At 39.2% G+C, this 20,108-nt stretch overlaps 2 long non-coding RNA genes across 3 annotated transcripts in view; one reads left to right on the top strand and one right to left on the bottom strand.

The window, feature by feature from the left end:
• Window positions 1–7,942: 7,942 nt before the first annotated feature.
• The window catches only part of LOC110016416 (uncharacterized), a 40,761-nt gene continuing 28,595 nt past the window's right edge, over window positions 7,943–20,108 (top strand). The window contains exons 1-2 of the long non-coding RNA XR_013647420.1: window positions 7,943–8,081; window positions 11,024–11,092. This is a non-coding gene — a long non-coding RNA (uncharacterized LOC110016416). The remainder of the gene's footprint in view (window positions 8,082–11,023; window positions 11,093–20,108) is intronic.
• Window positions 11,597–20,108, bottom strand: LOC144983755 (uncharacterized). Of its 2 annotated transcripts, XR_013647555.1 has the most exons (4): window positions 18,156–20,108; window positions 17,179–17,203; window positions 11,797–11,920; window positions 11,597–11,716 (listed from the first exon to the last, which is right to left on the bottom strand). It is a non-coding gene; the product is annotated as an uncharacterized LOC144983755 (long non-coding RNA). The 2 variants fall into 2 exon arrangements; XR_013647554.1 differs by having other exon boundaries at window positions 17,179–20,105.

The raw sequence follows: 20,108 nt of genomic DNA on the forward strand, positions 1-20,108 counted from the left end.
TCTTTTAGATTGGAGCTTTAGCTCCAGTGTTGACCTTCTTTTGACAATGGTAACTCTTTATGCGATCAACGGGAATTGGTTGATTTTGTCGTGAAGAAAAGCAGCGCTGTTATGCAACACTTTACGTTAGCCCGTATAAAAAAAAAATTCTTTTCTCTGCGCCTGAATCAGCAGATTCCTGTTGATTGCGTAAATGACGAAGATTTACGATGTTTCAAACAACGTGAGTTATTTTGGTGTCACTGGCGAGATCTCTGGTGTTAAAGGGTTAAGGTGTCCTTTGAATTTGGACAGCTCTGGTGTTTGTGTAAAGATTCTGGGTTCAGAATCACTTTTATTAATGACACACTCATTACACTTCAAGCATTTAAAATTCCCTTCCAGATATGTTAAACAACAAAAAGTCCGACCCAGACCTTCTGATAGCCTTCATTGGAAAATAGTTAGTTTAGTTTTTTTAGTTTAGTTTAGTTTATTTTTTCACAATGTGTCAAAAGTAACAAATCCTCTCACAATACAGAATGTGGAAAAAAATGGACATCCTCGAAGCAACTGCTTAATATTAGGGGTCCAGCATTTTAGACAAGCGTAAAAGAATAAGAGATGAGTGGCGGAAGGAAAAGAAAAAAAACAGAAGAAAAGAAAAGAAAAGAATTGCATAAATAAAATACAATAAAAGTACGAGAAAATGATGGTAATATAGTGGAAAGTGTTGGACAATGAGTACAATGAATTTGAACAACATAAACTCAGGCGTGTGTCCATATAAGTGTCAAAAACAAAGAGAAATCACAAACACATTAATAGGTGGTTTTGGTCGGAGCAACATTTGTGGAGTATGTTGACAATGATTGCTATTTCAGTTTCCTTTTAACCCTTGTGCTGTCTTAGATGACCCCACCCTTCCATTGACGTGTTCTCCCTACCATGACAAAGGTGGATAAAGGTGGAAAGATTTCATGTAATCCATGGACACCAGTGAAGATCACAAATCATTGAAGAAAATAGGTTCAGAGCACTGTCTGGTGGGTCTAGATGACCCAACTGTCAACGTTAAAGTGCCTAAGATAGCACAAGGGTTACACATGTATATTGCAGCAGACTGTTTAACGTAAAATACTGGACATGAAATCCTTCCTTTCTTAAAATTCAGCGTAAATTCTGACTCATCTGACAGAAACTTCTGAGTGGATTCAAACTGGAACAGTTTACTCTTTTAGAGTTTTTTGATTCTACATAAAAATCTGAAAACGTGTCGTTGTTGTCTTTAGCAAAAGAACACAAAGAGTCTTGGTTGGCCTGAATACGTCCTGTTCCTTAAAATATTTCTGAAATGCAGTGCTGGTATCGAAAAAGGAAGTGCTTAATCTCTGTGGCCTTGGGCTGTGACTGATCTGCCTGCTTCGCTCCGCTCCACCCGCATGTGAAGGAGGAGACCTACAGAGAGCTGGCGACAGGCGGTCAGGCGGAGGTCCGAGATGTCAGACAGAAGCCGCGGAGGCCGCCGGCAGACAGGCAGACGGTTGGGACTGCAGACAGGCCGGCGGTGGGCGTCTCTCCGTTAACGAGGCCTGACAGTTTCCGTGCAGGCTCATGCCACAGTGAAAGGGCGGATCGGCTCAGATTTGGGGTGTTTGATCTGTTGGCTTGGGGCTGGTGTTTGAAGCTGCTTTTGCCCCTGTTTGCTTTTTGAAGCCCCGTGGTGTCAGACGGCCCCTTTGGGCTCAGGCCCTTACAGTATCTCACAATGCCATTCAAAAACAGACCTGCTCGTTGCTCGCCTACCTTGCTATGATCCTCATGAGGGTTTGTTTTTCTGCTACTTCTGGTAAATCTAATTGAGCAGCCGGAAGAGGGTAACTTTTTGTCTTTTTTCTTTTTTGGCTTAAGCCAGGAAATCCGGGGTTGGCGATTCATTGTCCGGCCAATCACTCACTGCTCCCATTGACGCTCTTTATCCATCTGTAAAATCTAGTTTGGTGGAGAAGTGTGTGAACGTGTGAGTGTGTAAAGATGATGTGGGGGGTTACAGGGGCAGTTATAAAACAAGATGCTACCCCCTCCTTCTCAGTTGAGGCGGGATGGGTAAAAAGGGAAGACGTATTGACATAGGAGGGATAAAACGCTGCCGTGTTTGCTTCCTGTCAGCTTCCACGCTCGGGTCTTGATGGCGCATTTCCCCTCTTCCACTGTGGACGTTCTGCTGTGGTCAACAAGGGGGCAGATTAGCATAACAGCCTCGGCAGGAACCCTGTCAGCATTAAAACACACACTTCCCAGTGGAAGCGGTTTTCTGCATAATCTGTTCCTTCCCCACCAGATTCCCCCTCCACTCCTTAACAGTAATACACCCCATTATCTCTCCCTTTTTGTCTCTCAGCCTAGAAAACAAGCCGCAACTGTCTTTTAGTTTTGTGTAAAGAACAACAAAAAAAAGACAATAAACCTGATTTCATTTCAAGTGCAGCCACTAGACAAACTTATGAAAGACCAACAAACTTTTTTTTTTGTTTTGCATTTTTGGATTATTTCCACTATTTTGTTTTACCAGGTTCCCTTATTTCTGAAGTCAAACTCTAAAGTTAGTTTTCAGTAATTCCATAACCAAACTCAGTTCAGTTTGTGTCGGCTGATGATTCATACAAACCAGGTTTAGCCCTTGTGCTATCTTAGATGAGCCCACCCTTACATTGAGATGTTATTTCTACATGACAAAGGTGGATAAAGGTGGAAAGACTTCATGTAATCCATGGACACCAGTGAATATCACAAATCATTAAAGAAAAAAGGTTCAGCGCACTGTCTAGTGGGTCTAGATGACCCAACTCCCAATGTTAAACTGCCTAGGATAGCACAAGGGTGCCCAAAATTTGATTAAAAACTAAAAGACTGTTTAAGAAAATATTTTTTAACCTGCATGTTGCATATATTAGAAAGAAAAGAATTCAGTGGATAAAACGATGATCTAGAGATTTTTGCATTTACATACTTAATGGTTTTACATCAGCATAGGAAGGGCTAGACCAAAAAAAAAACTTATGGATTACTCAAAGGGGATTGTTTTTATTTTTTTAACTTTTGTAATAACAGCATGGGTGGGACTATAAATTTGCTTCTTTTCACTCATTTTCCAGTAATAAATCAAGTTTTACTTGACTTTTTTTTTGTTTATTTTTACCATTCAATTCATCATTTTTGAAATGAGTTTGATACATCTGTGTGATTTTTTTTACCGTTATTCCTCCAAATAATGTTTGAAATAAACAAATCAATCAATATAATGAAACACATTTTGAGAAACAACAGATCAATCAAATAAGATCACGAATCACACAGACAACAAACCACATCAACAAAGCAATCAAAACATAATAAAGATCACAATGAGAATAAAAGTAGTGTAGCGACCTGGGGGTTAGCCCCGCCTTCAGCCCCTAAGGCTCATGGGAAGTGGGGAGCTTAGGGTGAAACCTTGAGTCAGAGGGCTGGAAGCTGAAGTGACCCTCCATGCTGTTTGGGCTGTATGTTTACAGGAATAAACAGACTTGTTGCTTAAAAGCTAATATTGCCTCTCTCTACGTGTCTTCCAACCTGAGACTGTCCGGGGTTGTGCGGTGTATGGGGCACAGACAGCTCTCCATTGGAACCTCTTCATGAGCAGTTGTATTTGCTTCCCCGCTTAAGTGACGGCCCGGCTGGATCGTTACAGTAGCAACAAAAAAAATTAAATTTTTTTTTAGAAATTAAATCAAATTCCAGGAACCAAACCCCAATTAAATTCACAATTTCAATTTGGAAATTGATTGCTGGAAATTAGTTTTATTTTCCAAAATATTCAATTTCTGTTTATTTATTTTTGTCTTTTGATTTCTGAAGTTTTGCTTTATTTTGATTTATAAAATGTAATATGGCATTTTTCCTATTTGTTTTTTTTAAATATTTTTTTTTATTGTCGTGATCTTTAACATGTTTTTTGCATTGAGTGATTTGCACTTCAGGGCCACCATGAAGTCTTTCAAAATAATTATCCTGTTATTATTGTATATTCCTATGATAGTATGGTGAAAAAACGTAGTTATTTATGATAATTAGTTGTTCCACTTCTTTAATACAAAAAATTGTATTAATGGTTTATAAAACCTAACACGTGGAAAACATTTGCATTCTATTTAAATAAGTTTTTTAACTTATCTGTGTCAAAAAAATTTACTTAAGAAACTTGCATGAGTCTTATAGTATCTGTTCTCTGCTTCAATGAGTTCATTTACAGTGCAGCTCTAAAGGCATTTACTGATTAATCTGTATGCTGCTGCTGAGGTGATGCATTTTCATATAGTTATAACTTCTTGATATTCCTTACCACGGTAAAAAGCTGGAGATTAACAAGTAACTTTAAAGTGAAGCATGATAGTTAACAAGGTATTTATGCAGCTGTTACATTGAAATCACCTATAACTAGAATAAAGAAAAGGTAATCATTAACTGCCAGTTTATCAAACTGAAATGAAAAAAAAAAACCTGTTCATTTTGTTGTTTCCAATCTTTTTGGCTCAATGAGGAAGTGGAAAGTTTTTTTTTTTTTTTATATTAGTGCCAGAGATCAGGAGTACCGGGTCAGCATGTGCTGTCTTTGACAACTGCGGCAACTGATAAGCTTTAAAATGTCAGATGGTGAACCGGGACAGCTTGATGTCTTTAGCAGTTACATCTGCCTGAGCTTTATTTGAGCAGCTGCTGCGTGAAACAGGAGTTGGAGCAGCTAAATCCCATTTCCTTGCTACTGTAAGAAGATACCGTTTGCTCTGCAACCCTAACATTTCTGCAAACCCCAACATTTCTGCAAACCCTAACATTTCTAGTAAACTTACCGTGTTGGCTTTTCTTCTGAAACCTGCAGCATGTTTGTAAGATCTGAGGTCAGAGCTGTTTTTGTGGTTAATCAGTTGCGTAACGGCAGAGAAAAGGGATTGAAGCGGAAATGCTATTTTTCTTCACTGAGTTTTCTCAGTCGAGGTCTTTGTGTCTGTCAAACATGAAATACAGGGGGGGAAAAAGCCAACAAAAACACGTGAAGTTAGCACATCCTTTTGTTTGGGGATATTTGACGCATATCAAGGCCTTTCAAAACCATTCGGCTCTGCCAAATTCCACCACAAAACCCATCCGGAGGGTGAGATGGCAGACTCTTCCGATGAGGATAAAAAAAAACATGATTTGTTTTGCTTGCAGAGTCAGTCATATTCTCATGTTCCCACATCCGGATCAGGAAGCAGCTCTGAGCGCGGGGAACAGGTGGATCCACGGCGCTGTCAGCTGGGGGCACTGATGTGCATGGAAAGGACAGAGAACTGCAAGGCACCTTTCTCACCATGAAAACGAAAATCTGTTTGAATTCAGCAAAGATTAGCATGTTTAAGTTATGAGTTATCATGATGGAAATTCTTTCCTGAAGACCCACACTAATAAGAATAGTGTTTTTAACATATTCTTGTGGCGTTTTTCTGATGATGGAGGACACATGTAAAGAAGATTAAGATCTGAGTCTTTCTTTATTCAAATTGTTGGGAATTAGGAGCAGATAGAAATGCAGTCGAAAAAAGAGCATCATTCTGATGCATCCACTAGTAGATGACCAGATCATGTACCTCGTCCGAGCTGGAATCTGGCTCAAAATTGTACGGCTAGATACTGTAGCTCCAATATGGCTGGCCATTTTCGTTTCACCTGTAGTGTTAGGTTGGGGATGTGAGGGGCTGTAATGGGAGAGCGAGCAAACAGAGAGCTGTCATCAAAGGGGAGGGGAAGGGGGTGAGGGTCCTCCACACAAGGTGATTTTCAAATGAACCCCTGCCGCTCTGCAGAAACTATGTCCTAGAAAACGACTTTGACTAAAAATTGCATCATAATTAAAAGACCCTGGGAACACTTTTACACTAGTTTAAAAGAGGATCAAAGTGAGTCTTTAATAACCAGGTTTGATTTTTCAATCTTTCTGTTTGGTCTTTTGAGGTTTTTACTTTTCCATGTTAGGCCTTTTTTTTATATTTGAACAAATATTTAGTGACTATAAAACAATAAACATGTACATACAGTTAGTAGTGGTTTGTTGTTACTTTGTGTAAATTTTTCTAAAGTAGGTTAATTCCCACCCTCCTTTTAGGTTAAAAGACCGACTCTGACCATATTCAGATATATTGTAAAAGCATTTAGAGTGGTCTTTTAATATTGATTATGCCGTTTTCAGCCAAAATCCATAAACCTGTCTTGTTTTCTAGGACAAAGTTTCTGCAGAATAGCAGAAGTTCACTTGAAATTCACCTCTGAGTTGGTGGGACTATTGGTGCATAGCAACCCCGCCCCCTTACCCGACTTGTTGCCAACGGTTCAGATCAGGGAGGTTGTTGCTCACCCGAATATTTCCTACGTCACAAATATGATCTTTTTTAAACAGCATTTTTTTTGTCTTCTCCTGATTCACATTGATTTGAATAAAGAAATACTCAGATATTCAATTTGGAGCTTTATTTTCTTAGTATATTCAATTCAACTTTATTTGTAAAGCACATTTCCTGCTACAGAGCATCTCAAAGTGCTTCCCATAATAAAATAGACATTATTAAGATAAAAATAGTGGTTAAAATAGGAAACATAGTAAAAATACTACTACTAATAAAATAAATTAAATAAATAAAAACACAAAAAAAGCCCAACGCCTACACATCCCACCAGTACAATCAAAATAAATCGAATTAATTGTTAATAAGATTTATAAAATCAAATGAAAACACAACGAAAAGTAAAAATTATGTAAAGGCTTCACTAAAAGGATGCGTTTTTAAGGTTTTTCTTAAAAACCTCCACAGTTGATGAAGCCCTCACCTCCTCAGGCGAGGCCCACACTGCTGAAATGAGGCGTCATCCTGGGTTTTAGTTCTGACCTTGGGACCACTAGCAGACCTCCACCTGTGGACCTCCACCTATATGTCCTCTGTCATCAGAAAAACGCTACAAGAACATGTTAAATTCACCAAAAAACATCGTTTTTTTCTGCAGAAAAAGAGCTGTTGCATTTGGCTGACTGTTGATTGAGATGGTCATGGGTGGACTCTCCAAGTGGTGGACGGACCGTGCTGAAGGCCAAGGCAGGGGGAAGCAGATTTGAGCAACAGTCGGAATGCACACTGTGGGCTTCAGATTTGGTTTCCCGCTCTTGGCCCAGAGCTCCGGATAGATTTCATTGCACCAACAACCTCAGGCCAAAGTTAATTAGCAAAATATCCACACCAGGATGTCAGTGTCCTATTTCTGCGTGAGGCGTCTCTGTCATCATTAGGAAGCTGAGGTTTCCCATCATGCCTCGGTATTTGCTAAGAGTAACGGTGATGAAAAAGACAACGGCACATGAGTGAGAGTTGTGAGAGTTAAGCAAATTTAGTTTAAAGTGAACTTTAGACTCAAACTATTCATGATGTCACAGAACCTCATGGAAAAAAAACAAAAACAATGCACAGGAACTGAAGGTTTGAGTCAAAAAACCACAGAAAACCTTTATTCCATGAGCTGGACAAAGAAAATGTAAAGTTTGTTTTTAAACTAGATCTAATAAATAGTAAAGAAAATAATAATAATAATACAAATTGAATTAATATTCAGTGTAAAAAATCTACGTTTAAAAGCACAAATTCTTAAGCCAATATTAGATTAAGGAAGAATGCAGCAAAAAAACACCCTTTTCTTTATGTTTTTAATGTTATATCATTTTAATATGAGACTAAAATTTCTTCTGTCTTGTCACCTGTTTGGAAGGGCGTGGCAACAGGAAGTTTGAAATGTTGGGCGTGGCCTGGAAGGAAAAACAGCTGAGTAACGAGTCTGGAGATCTGGAGCAAGACAGTGGGATTTCTGTAGATTTTCCTGAGAAATAACCGATTTAGATTCTTTTCCAACCCATTATTTCATTTTTGAGTTTGATCTTTTTGGACTCTCAGTTGTTGCATGTTGGATTTACCTCTCTGGACCATTTTTTCTCCAGAACCGCGCATCATACTTTGGACCGGCACCTCTCCATGTGACTTCCTTTGGTGAGTTTGATGATTTTGAGCTCTCAAAAGGGGCTTTCAAAAGCTATAATTGCTGGGTTTTGTTAATTGGTCATAGACGGTGTCAATAGAAATGGTGAGCCGCAATAGTGGGTTAAAAAAAACACCTGGGAATTTCCTTATTGTGAAAAACGTTTCTCATCTACATGGAAAGGCTTAACTCCCCATTAAAACATGGTCAGCCAATGGTTGTCAGCCTTACGCCTTCATAATGTTTGCAATTAACCTGAAGGGCAAAGAACAATTACGGTATTTTGGAGTAAATTATTTTAACATACTGCATATTCTTTGGAGATGTCATACTCTTCTGAAACCAGCCCCTAGTGTTTAAGGAGCTGCACAATGTTCTTTTATTTTTAGCGAGTCTCAGTTCACTGAACCAGGAGTGTCTGATGGGGAGCTGGACTCACCAATCCCTCTGGGGAAAAGGAGGCTTCCTTCAGTGTGAACATTTGAAATGGTTTATTTTAAGCAATCACGGAATAATGCACAAAACAAAACAATAGGCATTCATACATTCTTTCAAAGATCACACTTAGGATAATTAGATTTTTAGATCAAAGATTGCTTGAAAGGGAGTGGAAGGAAGCAAACTTGTATAACCCCACCCCTGTTCAACACATGTCTCATGTGTGATTGGGTTCCCGGGTTTGATTCTGTGAAATGTGTGAGCAATATTGTCAATTGTTCAGTGACAGTAGCCTGACTGACCTCTGAGCTTAATTGTCTGTTGCTTCTCACTCTCTTTTTTCTGTTAGACCACTGAGACACAAAGTTCGGCTGTGTCATGTTTTTCTGTTTACTGGTAACTATTAGTGCAAAATGAACATGGTATTCCAAAAGTAAGAAAACAAATACCCTGGTTTAACTTTTTTCACGGAAAAGTACAACAGTTCACCCCATGTCATCACAATAAAACCTGCACAGATTTAGAGTTAATAGTAGCTGCTTAAGATGGGTATTGTGATCTGAAGGACTGCAAGTTGTTTCTTGACTTAGTTTGAAAGAAAATAATCAAATATATCCATTTATTGCCAAATAAAATCCACTGAGGCATTACCCCGATTCGTAATTTTGGTAACAACTGCCTAAAGCTTGTTAGGGATGCAATATTGCAATCAAAAACAATATCTCTTGGAATAGACCACATATCTGTTGCAGGAATACAGCAAGAACTACCAACAAAACGCCATCTCTAATTGATCTAAATTAAAGATCGCCTGCCTGACGCTCCGTACAGATGTGCGTGTTTGTTTTCTCTGTGCATGCATGGGTTTTCTGCGGGTTCTCCGACTTCCTCCCACTGACCAAAAACATGTTATAGGTTAATTAAGGATTTGAAATAGTCCCTTAGGAATAATTGTAAGCGTACGAGCTTGTGGCTTAGTGGTAGACAGAAATGCACCCTGCCTTTGTCCAGAGTGTGCTCCAGGACGCCTCGTGACCTTGACGGGGACAGAGAAGGTGTAGATGATGGTTGGATGGCTGGATGGAGGCCAACTCTTAAAATGTCGAACGCTTTCTCATTGTTGAAACACTAATGAAAGCACAGCAGTTTAACCGATGTCAGTATGTTCGGCAAAAAACGGATTCAAACGTTTTCTGAAGTTACGAAGCGATATCCTTTTGCAAAAAAGGACAGTTAAAAAGCAGAAGCACTAAAAGATTTTTTTTTTTTGCAAGTTTGTATAATTTGAGGGAATAGTTTTAAGAAGAAACTGGTGGCAAAATGTCCAAATTGTGATGCTAACATGTTGAACAACACCAAGAGGAACTCCCATCTGTCTTTCAGGATATGTTGGAAGCTCTTGTGAGATAGGTGCAGCCCCATAAAAGAGGAGCATTTTACTGATGCCTTTTAAACAAGAATACAAACAGACTACAAAACAGTTTGCATCACGCAACCATCACCACACTCAGCAAGCATAAACACACACACACACACAGACACAGGAGGGCAGCTGAGAAGGAAAAGTTACAGATAAGTGGACTAGTTGTGCAATGATTGGAAAACCTGTGCAATAGTTGGATGAGCTGAGCAATAGGTGGACTACCTGTGCAACAAAGGGAAGCACTTTGAGCTGCAACGTGCGTTTTAATCAATAAAGTTTGATTTGATTAGTATGACGGGTAGTCTTTTTGTGTTGTGTTTTACTTGCCCTAATTTGCTTATTACATTGTGTTGTGTTGCTTTATTTTCTGTATACGTGACTAAAATGACACTCTGACACTTTCATTCTGCATGTAAGAGGTCATAGTTACATCATTATTCTATTCTATTTTTTCTTAGCAACAGCTCATATGACCTTAATATCTGTTGTCAAGATGGCGTGCAGCTTCATTTGCGTTTGTGGAACCACGATCAGCACACTTCCTGCCAGTACATGTGGCAAGAAAATGAATTTGGCTTGTTTGTTTGATTGATTTGAAGCACACAAAAAGTTGTTGTCTCAATCAGATTCCTTCACTACAACAACTGATGGTCTTTCTAACCAGTTCTTCAATAAGGAATCCCAAAAAGTGCTTGGCCGTAATGGTGTAACTTTTGGTTTTGTTTAGAAATATGAAACCGAAAATAGAAGAACATTTTGAAAAAGTGATTTAAGAAATTAAAATGTTATTACTTTTGGAAGTTTTGCCAAAACTAAAATAATTGCCATAATTCAGTTTCAAATTATTTTGCTCACACCCAAAGATACATTTTTTTCGTTCAAATTTTTTGTTCAATGCAAACAAATTAAAAATGAGGAGAAATGCAGTTTTCTTCCGGCGTGAAAATCCTTTTCAGCAGACCTCACATTAATGAATCATGGGATTTCTAGTCTGAATCTTGCCTGCAGGTTAAAGGTCAAAGTTTAGCGGCCTATGCATGACCACTGTGATCTTACCAGCAATGAAGCTCAGACTTTAATCTTCACTTGCAGGCGGACAGACTCACATGGTGGGAGCTCTTAATCGACCACGAAAAAACCTTCAAAAAGAGGAAAGCTCAGGTGAGGAGTGAATGAACACGTGAAAACATTGGTAGCCTTTAAATGACAACATACAGAATAAATGGTATTTGTGGTGGTCACAGTTAACAAACTTTGGAGATTTTTTGTTTTTGCGGTCGGCATTTGCAATGCAAAGTGCACACTTGTCAGAGGACAAAGTGCTGCTGCATATGTGAATGTTTGCAACCTGTCGGACAAAACTTGATCCGCGGTCCTCTCACCCGCCTTGTGCTGTTTTGAGCCTCGGGGGACACGGGATCAGTGTGTTTGTCAAAGGTCAAACACACCAAGCTCACCTTTCTCTGTCTAACAGGGACAGCCGCCTGGTGAGCTCCAACAGCAAAGAGCAATTCATGCAAATACAAACAAAAAAATGTATGTCTGTTACGTGTTTTACCTTGACTTTGCACAAAATTTAACTTAATACTTTAGAAATATATATTTATTTGCTCTATATTCATGGTTGGTTTCTAGTGGCTCCACAATAAAAAACAAACAAATGTATGCTTCTTTGAAATATTCAGGGTTTATTAGTTGTATCATTGGCTTGCTCTCTCTGTGGCTCATACTGGGAGTTCTGAAGCGAAAGAAAAGCCCAGCGGGACGGAATGATGGGTGGGAAAGCTGTGTCAAAGTAAAATACCGTTTAGCAGGATTGCACAGTATTAAATCCATTAGCATCAACTTTTGCAATAATTCCATACTTGTTTGAAATGGAGACTTTCCAGCTGCCCCGTGTTGACTTGGGCCTCAAAAGTGGCTTCCAGGGACGTGTGACCTCCAGGGTTCAAGGATCAAGGTTCAGGGAGTCGACACTCACCTTCTGTGCTGCTGAGATGAGGACAAAGCTCACATTGAGTTTAGGTGCTCTTAAAGTGTCTCTTTAAAATTTACTGATTTTCTGTTGCAGCAGGAAAACAACTGTATATTTTATGAGAGTAGGAGAGACCGCTCCTGTTTTCTGCTGCAACATTAGTCAAGCTGTGCTGTTGAAAAATGCCCACACTGTATTTGTTGTTCCAGAAAGGTTCATTTTTGCTACAGGCCTTGATTTGTAATGTTTTTATGAAGCCAAATTTGACAAAAGGGCCTGAAGGAAACCCCAGAAAAGGGCAGAGATTTACACCAGCAGTGAGGAAAATTCACGAATAGAATAAAAACAAGATCATTTCCTGTCATATGTATACGGTGGAGAAGGTCATAGAAACATTAGGGGAATGATGCTATTTATAAAAATGAAACCAAAAACTGCACATTTTTATTTAAAAAGGATAAAGTAAAAAAAAAAAAACATCAAAAAATGTTCTGATCTCAGGAACATTTTCTGGCAGCAGTTTTTTGATAGCTGGCAGATTTTTATGAGTCAGAATCTCTAGGCTGTTGCAGATTTTTGTATTTCAGCCACAGAAGTTTCTTCTAGTGTTAAAATGTTTAAGGTCATAAACCTGCGTCTGAATTAAAGTCCACAGTTTGACTTAAACTCCCCGATGCCTAAATTCTGTTGTTTCTTAAGGTCATTTAGGGACAGAATTCTTTAAATACTAATTCTATAACCAAATGGGTTTAGGTTTAAGGTCTAAAGCTTTTTGGTAATTTTTAAATTCTGCTTCTTACTGTAGTGCTACTCAGACCACACTTTACCAAACTGTGACTTGTTTCACACAAAATACTCTTTCTAGCATTTGTGACTAGAAACTGTTAGGATGTACAATTATAAAGCAAGTGCTGCTATTTACTCCTGTCAGCCACAAAGTCATCCTACATCCCCAACATGCAACTAGTCTGTTTTGCCTTTACATAGAACCAACAGGTCCTTTAATGCATCGTTGCTCAAAGGACATCATAACTAACTCTGTCATGTCTTACCCTCAAATCATAACCGTTTTCAAGTCCAGGGATCGATGCAGAGACACTCCTCTGCCAGCAGACTAAGTGTTCTGTGCTCCTGAACAGAACAACAGACACAAACAAACTTTGCTGCCAAAATGTACTGTGGCGCAGAATAAATGATGTACAGACTAAGTCCCCGATTCTTTAAGCTTTGCTGCTGTCCCAGACTACCAAACTACCACCACCGTGTTTAGGTATTGGTGTATTCTTCTATTGATAAATGCTTTGCTGGTTTCATATGTAGATTCAGATGATAGGAAAGCAGGTAGATAAACTAAGACAGCAGGTTTTGTTGTATGGTTATGCAGAATGTGGTCTAATTACCGAAAGGTCCTGATGGTGTCACCATGATGACGACACATCTGATTTAACACAGACACACACAGAGAACAGAAAGGAGTGGTAAAAACCCAGATTCTGAAATGATTTTATTCATGACGATAACTGATTCAAATGCAGTGCTTGAAATTTGGGACTTTTGCATTCATCAGAAGTTCCTAACCTTTTTCCCAGCCGTCTCAGGAACATCTAAGGGCTAGAATTTGACTAAACTCTGTTGTATTATCAGGACTTTAGTCAATATTTTTTCCTAATTATTTACATAAATTGTAGGGAAATCTTTCACACACTCCTTCTTCAACAGAGTCTTTAATCTAGGCCTTTTGTCCAGGTCCTGACCCACAGTCCTTCCACTCTCAGCCTTCAAAACAACAGCTGGCAGGGAGGAAGGGTGGGAGATAAGAGAGGCCAGACGGGAAGGGAAGTAAGTCCGAGTGGAGAACTGAAAGAGTGAAGTAGATCAGCAAGGATACCTTCTGGAGTAATGAAGATACAAGGGAGGATGGAGAGGGGATTTACAAGGAAGTGGATGACACCGTTAACATCCACCAGCAGGAGAAATTATGGTCCAGATGTGCTACAAAACTTAACTCATTTCCATCTATCCAGGCACCTTCTTCTAACAACTCACAAAACATGTCAATTTTATTTTCAGAAGTTAGACCTTCTGACTTAAAATAACCTGTAGATGTTTTTAGATTTTGGGAAAACTTATAGAAATGTCTTTAAAAGAAACAAAAAAAATTGTTATTTATTTTTTTATTTTATTTATGTATTTATTTATTTATTTATTTGTTTTATTCATTTTTAACATGTCCTGTCCAACAGCAGGGCAAACAGATGAGAGCTGAAGGCCTCTTGTGTTGGACATATTTTACTTTAACAACACGGGTTATTAATCTTCTGACAAACCAGAGGTATGTCTGAATAAACCCCTTTTGTAATCGAGGCCAAACTTTATTCATTTTAATCATATTTGAAAATCTTTTGTGTTGGACCGGACGGAAAAGGAAAGAAGGGAAGAAGAGAGAGGGATGTTAGAGAGGGGGGGGGGGTAGGAGGGTGATAATTTGTTCTATTTTTGTTCTCTGGAATTACTGTCAGATTAAGACATAAACATTTACATAAGAAAAAAAATACAGATTTCTGGTAAACTGGTTCAGAACTACCCTATACTGTATTTTCTTTGATGATTATAATAAGATATAAGATTCTACATTAATCACAGTGAAATTGAACACGTTAAAACAAATTAAAAACAACAAAGACCCAAATTTGAGTCTAAAACTATTCCCAATTATTTTCTTACATTTATTTTTATATTAAAAGTTATTCTTTTGTACAAATTTTAATTTTCTCCGAAAGATAGGAGCTTCTAGAAAATGGAAAATGAGAGTCTTTAATGGAGGCAAGTAAATTCAAAATTCTTCCTTTAGAAAATATACAGCAGGGGCTTTTAGAAGCACACAAAAGCTCCAAATCTTTGTATGAATGTCCATCTTTTTTTCTGAGCTGCCAATGTAGAGCTAAGCATTGGAGCGTGGGGGGTGGGGGTGTCGTAGTGCAATCAGATCCTTGGATCCCTCGCTGTATTTTGTCCCTCTGGCCTGTTTTTCGCTGTCATTACTCCACTTGAGAGAATTAAGAGGAGCCAAGTACCTGGAGTTCAGGAGGTAATAAAGCAGTCAAAGCATAATTAAAGCAACAGAAACACATCCAGTCAGGCGGGTTTCATTCCAGCCCCCAAACACAAGGATTCAGTCATGAAAGACGCATGCGTCCACTCATGACCAAAACAACAATGGCACCCCGCAAGATGTTTCAATCTACGACTATTTATCCTGTTATCTGTTATTTTCAAGCAAATGTTGTCAACTTGAATTAACTTTTTTTCTGTGAGGCCAATGTTTGGTTTTTCTGAGTCGCACACGGTAGTGAGGCTGAGCGTGCTCTGTGTTTTAGGGCTTATTTAATTCTTTCCCCATGAGTAATCTTTTTCATCCGATGCTAAAGCTCTCTCTGAGAGTTTCACACTCCTGTCAGATTCCTGAAAGGCTGACTGTATCTGGGTGGGAATCAGTTTACACCACTGCGTGATTTCTTTTTTTTTTTTTTTTACTGTGAAAGATGGTTTTGTGTGTGTGTGTCTGTGTGGGTGTGTGTGTGTGTGTGTGTGTGTGTGTGAGAGAGAGTTTGCAAGCAAGAGAAACCAGATGTGCAGGCAAAAAAGTTGACCAAAAGTTTAGTTGATGTGTGAAACTTGTAGGTCAATTCGTTGTATCAACAGTTGTATCTAGAAAGCCATATTTCTCATTTTTAATCCTGTCCACCCCAAGGTTTTTTGTATTTGGAACTGATTTATTTCAGACAGTCAGAGGAAAAAAACACTACAAAAGAGATATATATCTATAAATAGATATGTCAAACTCTGGATACCGACTAAAACTTCCAACGTTAAAAATAACCCAAGTTTGGTTGTTTTTAACCCTACTGTGAGGTTAAAAAGGGGCTAACTTTTTTCTGGGTTATTCTAACTTAGGAAAATGTTAAAAAGTCGGGAAAAAAACATTATTTGGGTTAAAAGGCAATCACTATAACCTCGAAAACTTAGTATTGCTCCAAAAAGTAACCCCAAAATATATACGCACATGAATTGGCCCAAGAATTGGGTTGTAGAAATAACCTGAATGCTTTAAGAGTGTAATAAATTGTGACTTGAGTAAGAAATCGAAAAATGAAAAGTAAAAGAAATACACATTGAAAAAAGGTTGGATAAACAAAGGACGGACTTACTTTTCCAACCTAATTTGAACTATTTACAGAATGAGTTTTTCTTGAATAGATGATTTCAGCACCACAATATCTAAAAAAAACACAGCTAACCTACTGTTTCCACTCAACTGGATCAGCCAGTGTCATCAGAAAATGTAGCACTAAAGTGATCTTTGCAAACCTTTGTGGATGACTGGGAGCGAGTCAGAACCCAGGGGATGCTGGGTAAACCAGAGACGGTCATAAATGCAGACAGCCTCTCACAGAGGCAGAAATGTTTGTTCATTATACAAATATCTGAGTGATGGGAGGGGACGGTGAGGTCTCACCACAGAGAACATTCAGCGGTTGAGGAAATGCGCCGCTCAGTTGCCAGTTAAAAATGAGGCCAAGCCCTGCAGTCAGAGTTCATCGTCTCCTGTGAACGGTCAACAGCTCAGAGAAACGACACAATCACTGTTGTGGACCCATCCTAACTCCAGGTCACCTCCTCTTTCACAATGTATTTATAAAACAAGAGAAATACCCGGTTTAACAGTTTAAAAATGTAAAAAAATTTCAACAAAGCTGTCTGCAAAGAAGCAAATCTCTCTTTTTCTAAAGTGTTTTTTTGCCATCCTTTGACCTTTTGAGCGGCTGCAAAACCTTTGAAGCAATCAAATCCCTTTTTAATGGAGCACATTTGGTTTGATTTGTTTGGCACTTTTGAATCCCTTCCTGAAGTTTGCTGAAGATCAAAAAATCCAGCGCTGGTCTGTTTCAGAACAGGTCTCGGCTCACTCGCTAAAATACTCTGCTGTGGATGCTGACAGGTCATCCAGAAGGCCAAAGGGACGAATATGTGGGGCACAAAATTACAAGACAATTCCACCACATTTAGACATTTCTTACCATGTGTGCAGAATTTATGTGGCTTTTTTTCAGTATTTATTACAAATAAAGAGTTATAATTCACTAAAGTTCATTGTGTCTACAAATTTAACTGAGTTCGTGTATATATATATATATAGATAGATAGATAGATAGATAGATAGATATATATATATATTCTTTTATCAGACACGGTTTGTTTTTGTCAAACGTACCTTACATGCTTCAGCGGAATACCTTCTGCCTTCGTCAGAGTCGTCAAAAACAAAAAATAAAATACACGGTTAGTTCAGGAATGGCTGGACATGATGAATTTGACATTTATAGCCCCCGTCTAGCATTTGTTTGTGTGAAGCTTCTGATGCTCTGACTACAGCTTCAGTCCACTCTTTGATGCTCCTCAAATTCCTGAATGGATTTTGAGATAATCCTCTCTAGGCTGCAGTTATCCTGGTTACTGTTCACATCATCCAACCATACTTTTACTTTCCACTTCATCTTCTATTAATCTGCTTGGATACAGCACTCTGTGAACAACCAGCTTGTAATGACCTTCTTCAGCTTGGTGACTCCATAAGTTTGACATTTTTTCACAATATTGGAATTTTCAGAGTCACTGAATTTTGTGTTTTCATTCCCCGTAAACCAAGATTGTCAAATTTAAGCTTAAAATGTTTAGATCTTAAATGCATTGATACTCTGTCATAAATAAGTTTGGCTTATTAAATTGACAAAAAGGATAAAAAGTTATTCACTTCTTGACAACACTCTACTTGTTTTAGATCTACCTATAGATCTTAGGCATCTTTTTCTTCTGATTCAATGTGATGGGAAAAGTATTCTCGTACACTTTAAAAGTTTCTCGGGTTTCTCCAATGTATTTGTTGCTGTTAACCAGCACTAATCTGCATCTTCCTGCATTTCCACTGCAGAGAAACCCTCAAACCACCTGTGCAGGGATGAGGTCATGTACATTTCTGCTTCGCTCCCCACAGATTCTGGGCTTTCCTTTCTGAATGGTTTCCACGGCAATATGGCTTTGTGATGCGAAGGGAGGCAGCTGTGCTCATGAAAACACATTAAATATTCATGAAAGTGAGATTCCACATATAAACAGAAATGTTTATGGGTTTTTGTTTTGCTGCTTAACTCTGAAGAAACTGTTTATGGAAAAAAAATCAAGTTTTCGAACCTTTGTACTCGACAGAAAATCCTTTTCGTCCACTCTCTGCAGTGATGTCCTCTGACGGGCTAAGTTTTCTTTTTTTGGTCATGATTTGCCGGGTAATGCGAGGCAGATGCGCGTAATGCTTCTGTGCGTGGCCTCGGAGAGAACGGGAGTGCTCAGGCCATGAGATAATGCCAGACGAGGCCAGCCTTGCTCCACTGCCACTGCGGCTGCTCTCTGTGTGTGACTGCACACACAGCCACACTAAACCCAGCAGCGGATGTTTAACATCCCCTTTCCGCTCAATTACCGCCTCTCAAGGTCACAGATATCTGTCCAAGATAACTTTGAGCTTTCTCGGCCAACTTCAGGTTCTTTTTTTTTTCTTTTTAGCATCGTTTCGATTGTAACCAAACTGTGAGTCAGAGGCAAGTATTTGTTTCCCCCTATAAATGGCTATAATGAGCACCTCTTCCTTGTAATGACTGGTTCTGAGGCCTTATGCATGTTGTACACATTGCTGTGGCATTCTTGGCAGCATTTTCAGGTCTTTGTGTATCTTGGCTCTTTCCTGATCTTCCGCGCTCTTTTTTTTTTATTGGATTCATGATCTTGCAAGTTTTCCTCCAGCTGTTTGTACCATTTGTTTGCTCATGATTACTTAATGGATTTAATGGGGGTGTGTGCATGAGCGGGGCGAAGCTGAGAGAAAGTGAACGTTAACTGGGAGCAGACTGTGTATTCAGGACCTGTGTGTGTGTGTGTGTGTGGATGTGTGTGTGTGTGTGTGTGTGTGTGCACATTCCTAGCAAAGACTCATCCGGCCTCTCCGGATCTCGGCGCAGTGCGTCGCTCTAATCCTGCCTTCCTGTTTTCCTGCAGGAGAAGTGAGGCGGAGAGGAAGAGGAGATCTGATAATTAGACCGATAACAGTCACAGTCAGACGGGCGAGGAGAAGGTGCAGCAGAAGGACAGTTGGTCTCTGAGCTCAATGGACACTTGAACCTTTTAACTAATTTGTGTTCGTTTTGAAATAGTCTTCATACTTGCCATATAGTGGGTCTTGATCTGATTTTTCCAGCTACGCATCAACATAGTAACAGGTAGAAAAAAGAGTGATTATTGGGTCAAGATAAAACAAATCTAGGTTTTTCCCAAAAAGCGGAGACTTTGCTTCAAGTTTCCATAAACAAAACACGAAAAATAAGTCTCTTAATCGAGATGTGATGCCCAGAGAAGAGTTGCCTATCCAAGGTAACCGCTGTTTTATCTTGGAGGATTGCAAACAGGAGCAGTGTGTCATCTGTGCTGTAGAAATGATCGATCCCACATCAGCAAAGGTGATGTTACTATGCAGAGGTAGAGCGGTTGACCTCTGATCAGAATGTCGAAGGATTGGTTCCTTCCTTGCCAGTCCGTGCGTCAAGGTGTCCTGGAGCAAGACGAGGCTCCACGGTTCCAAGTCGGCGCCACACAGACATTCAGTGTCTGTCTGCATATGGGTGGATGGGACTGTAAAGCGTTTTGAACCTTAAAGTAAGGCAGAGAAGCACCTAGTACAGCATTTACAACCAACGGAGGACCTAAAGTCCAAATCACATCAACAGATCACTCAAAGCAAAAACATTGTAAAGATCACAGCAACAATTAGAAAAGCTTAACGACTAACAAAAAAGCAACGTTGTGCTTTAGGGGACATCACTGATTGGAAAAATGACATTTGTTCACCTTCCTCAACACAAAGTTATTTGGCGAGCTCATATCGTCTTTCTTTAAGCTCCGGACCACAGTCACTGCAAAAGTTTGATGATTGCTCCATTTATAACAGTTCAGGCAAAACGTCCTACTGCTTCATCATCCAATCAATGACATATGATCTGTAAACATGGGCTGTGTCTCCATTCCCTCACTAATCCCCAGTGAGTGCACTTTATAGGGCATTCACCTGTTTACAGAGCTGTCCAAATCTACAATTTA

This window comes from Oryzias latipes, chromosome 14 (assembly GCF_053564925.1).
Source record: "Oryzias latipes strain Hd-rR chromosome 14, Olatipes_Hd-rR_3.1".
NCBI classification, from domain to species: Eukaryota; Metazoa; Chordata; class Actinopteri; order Beloniformes; family Adrianichthyidae; genus Oryzias; species Oryzias latipes.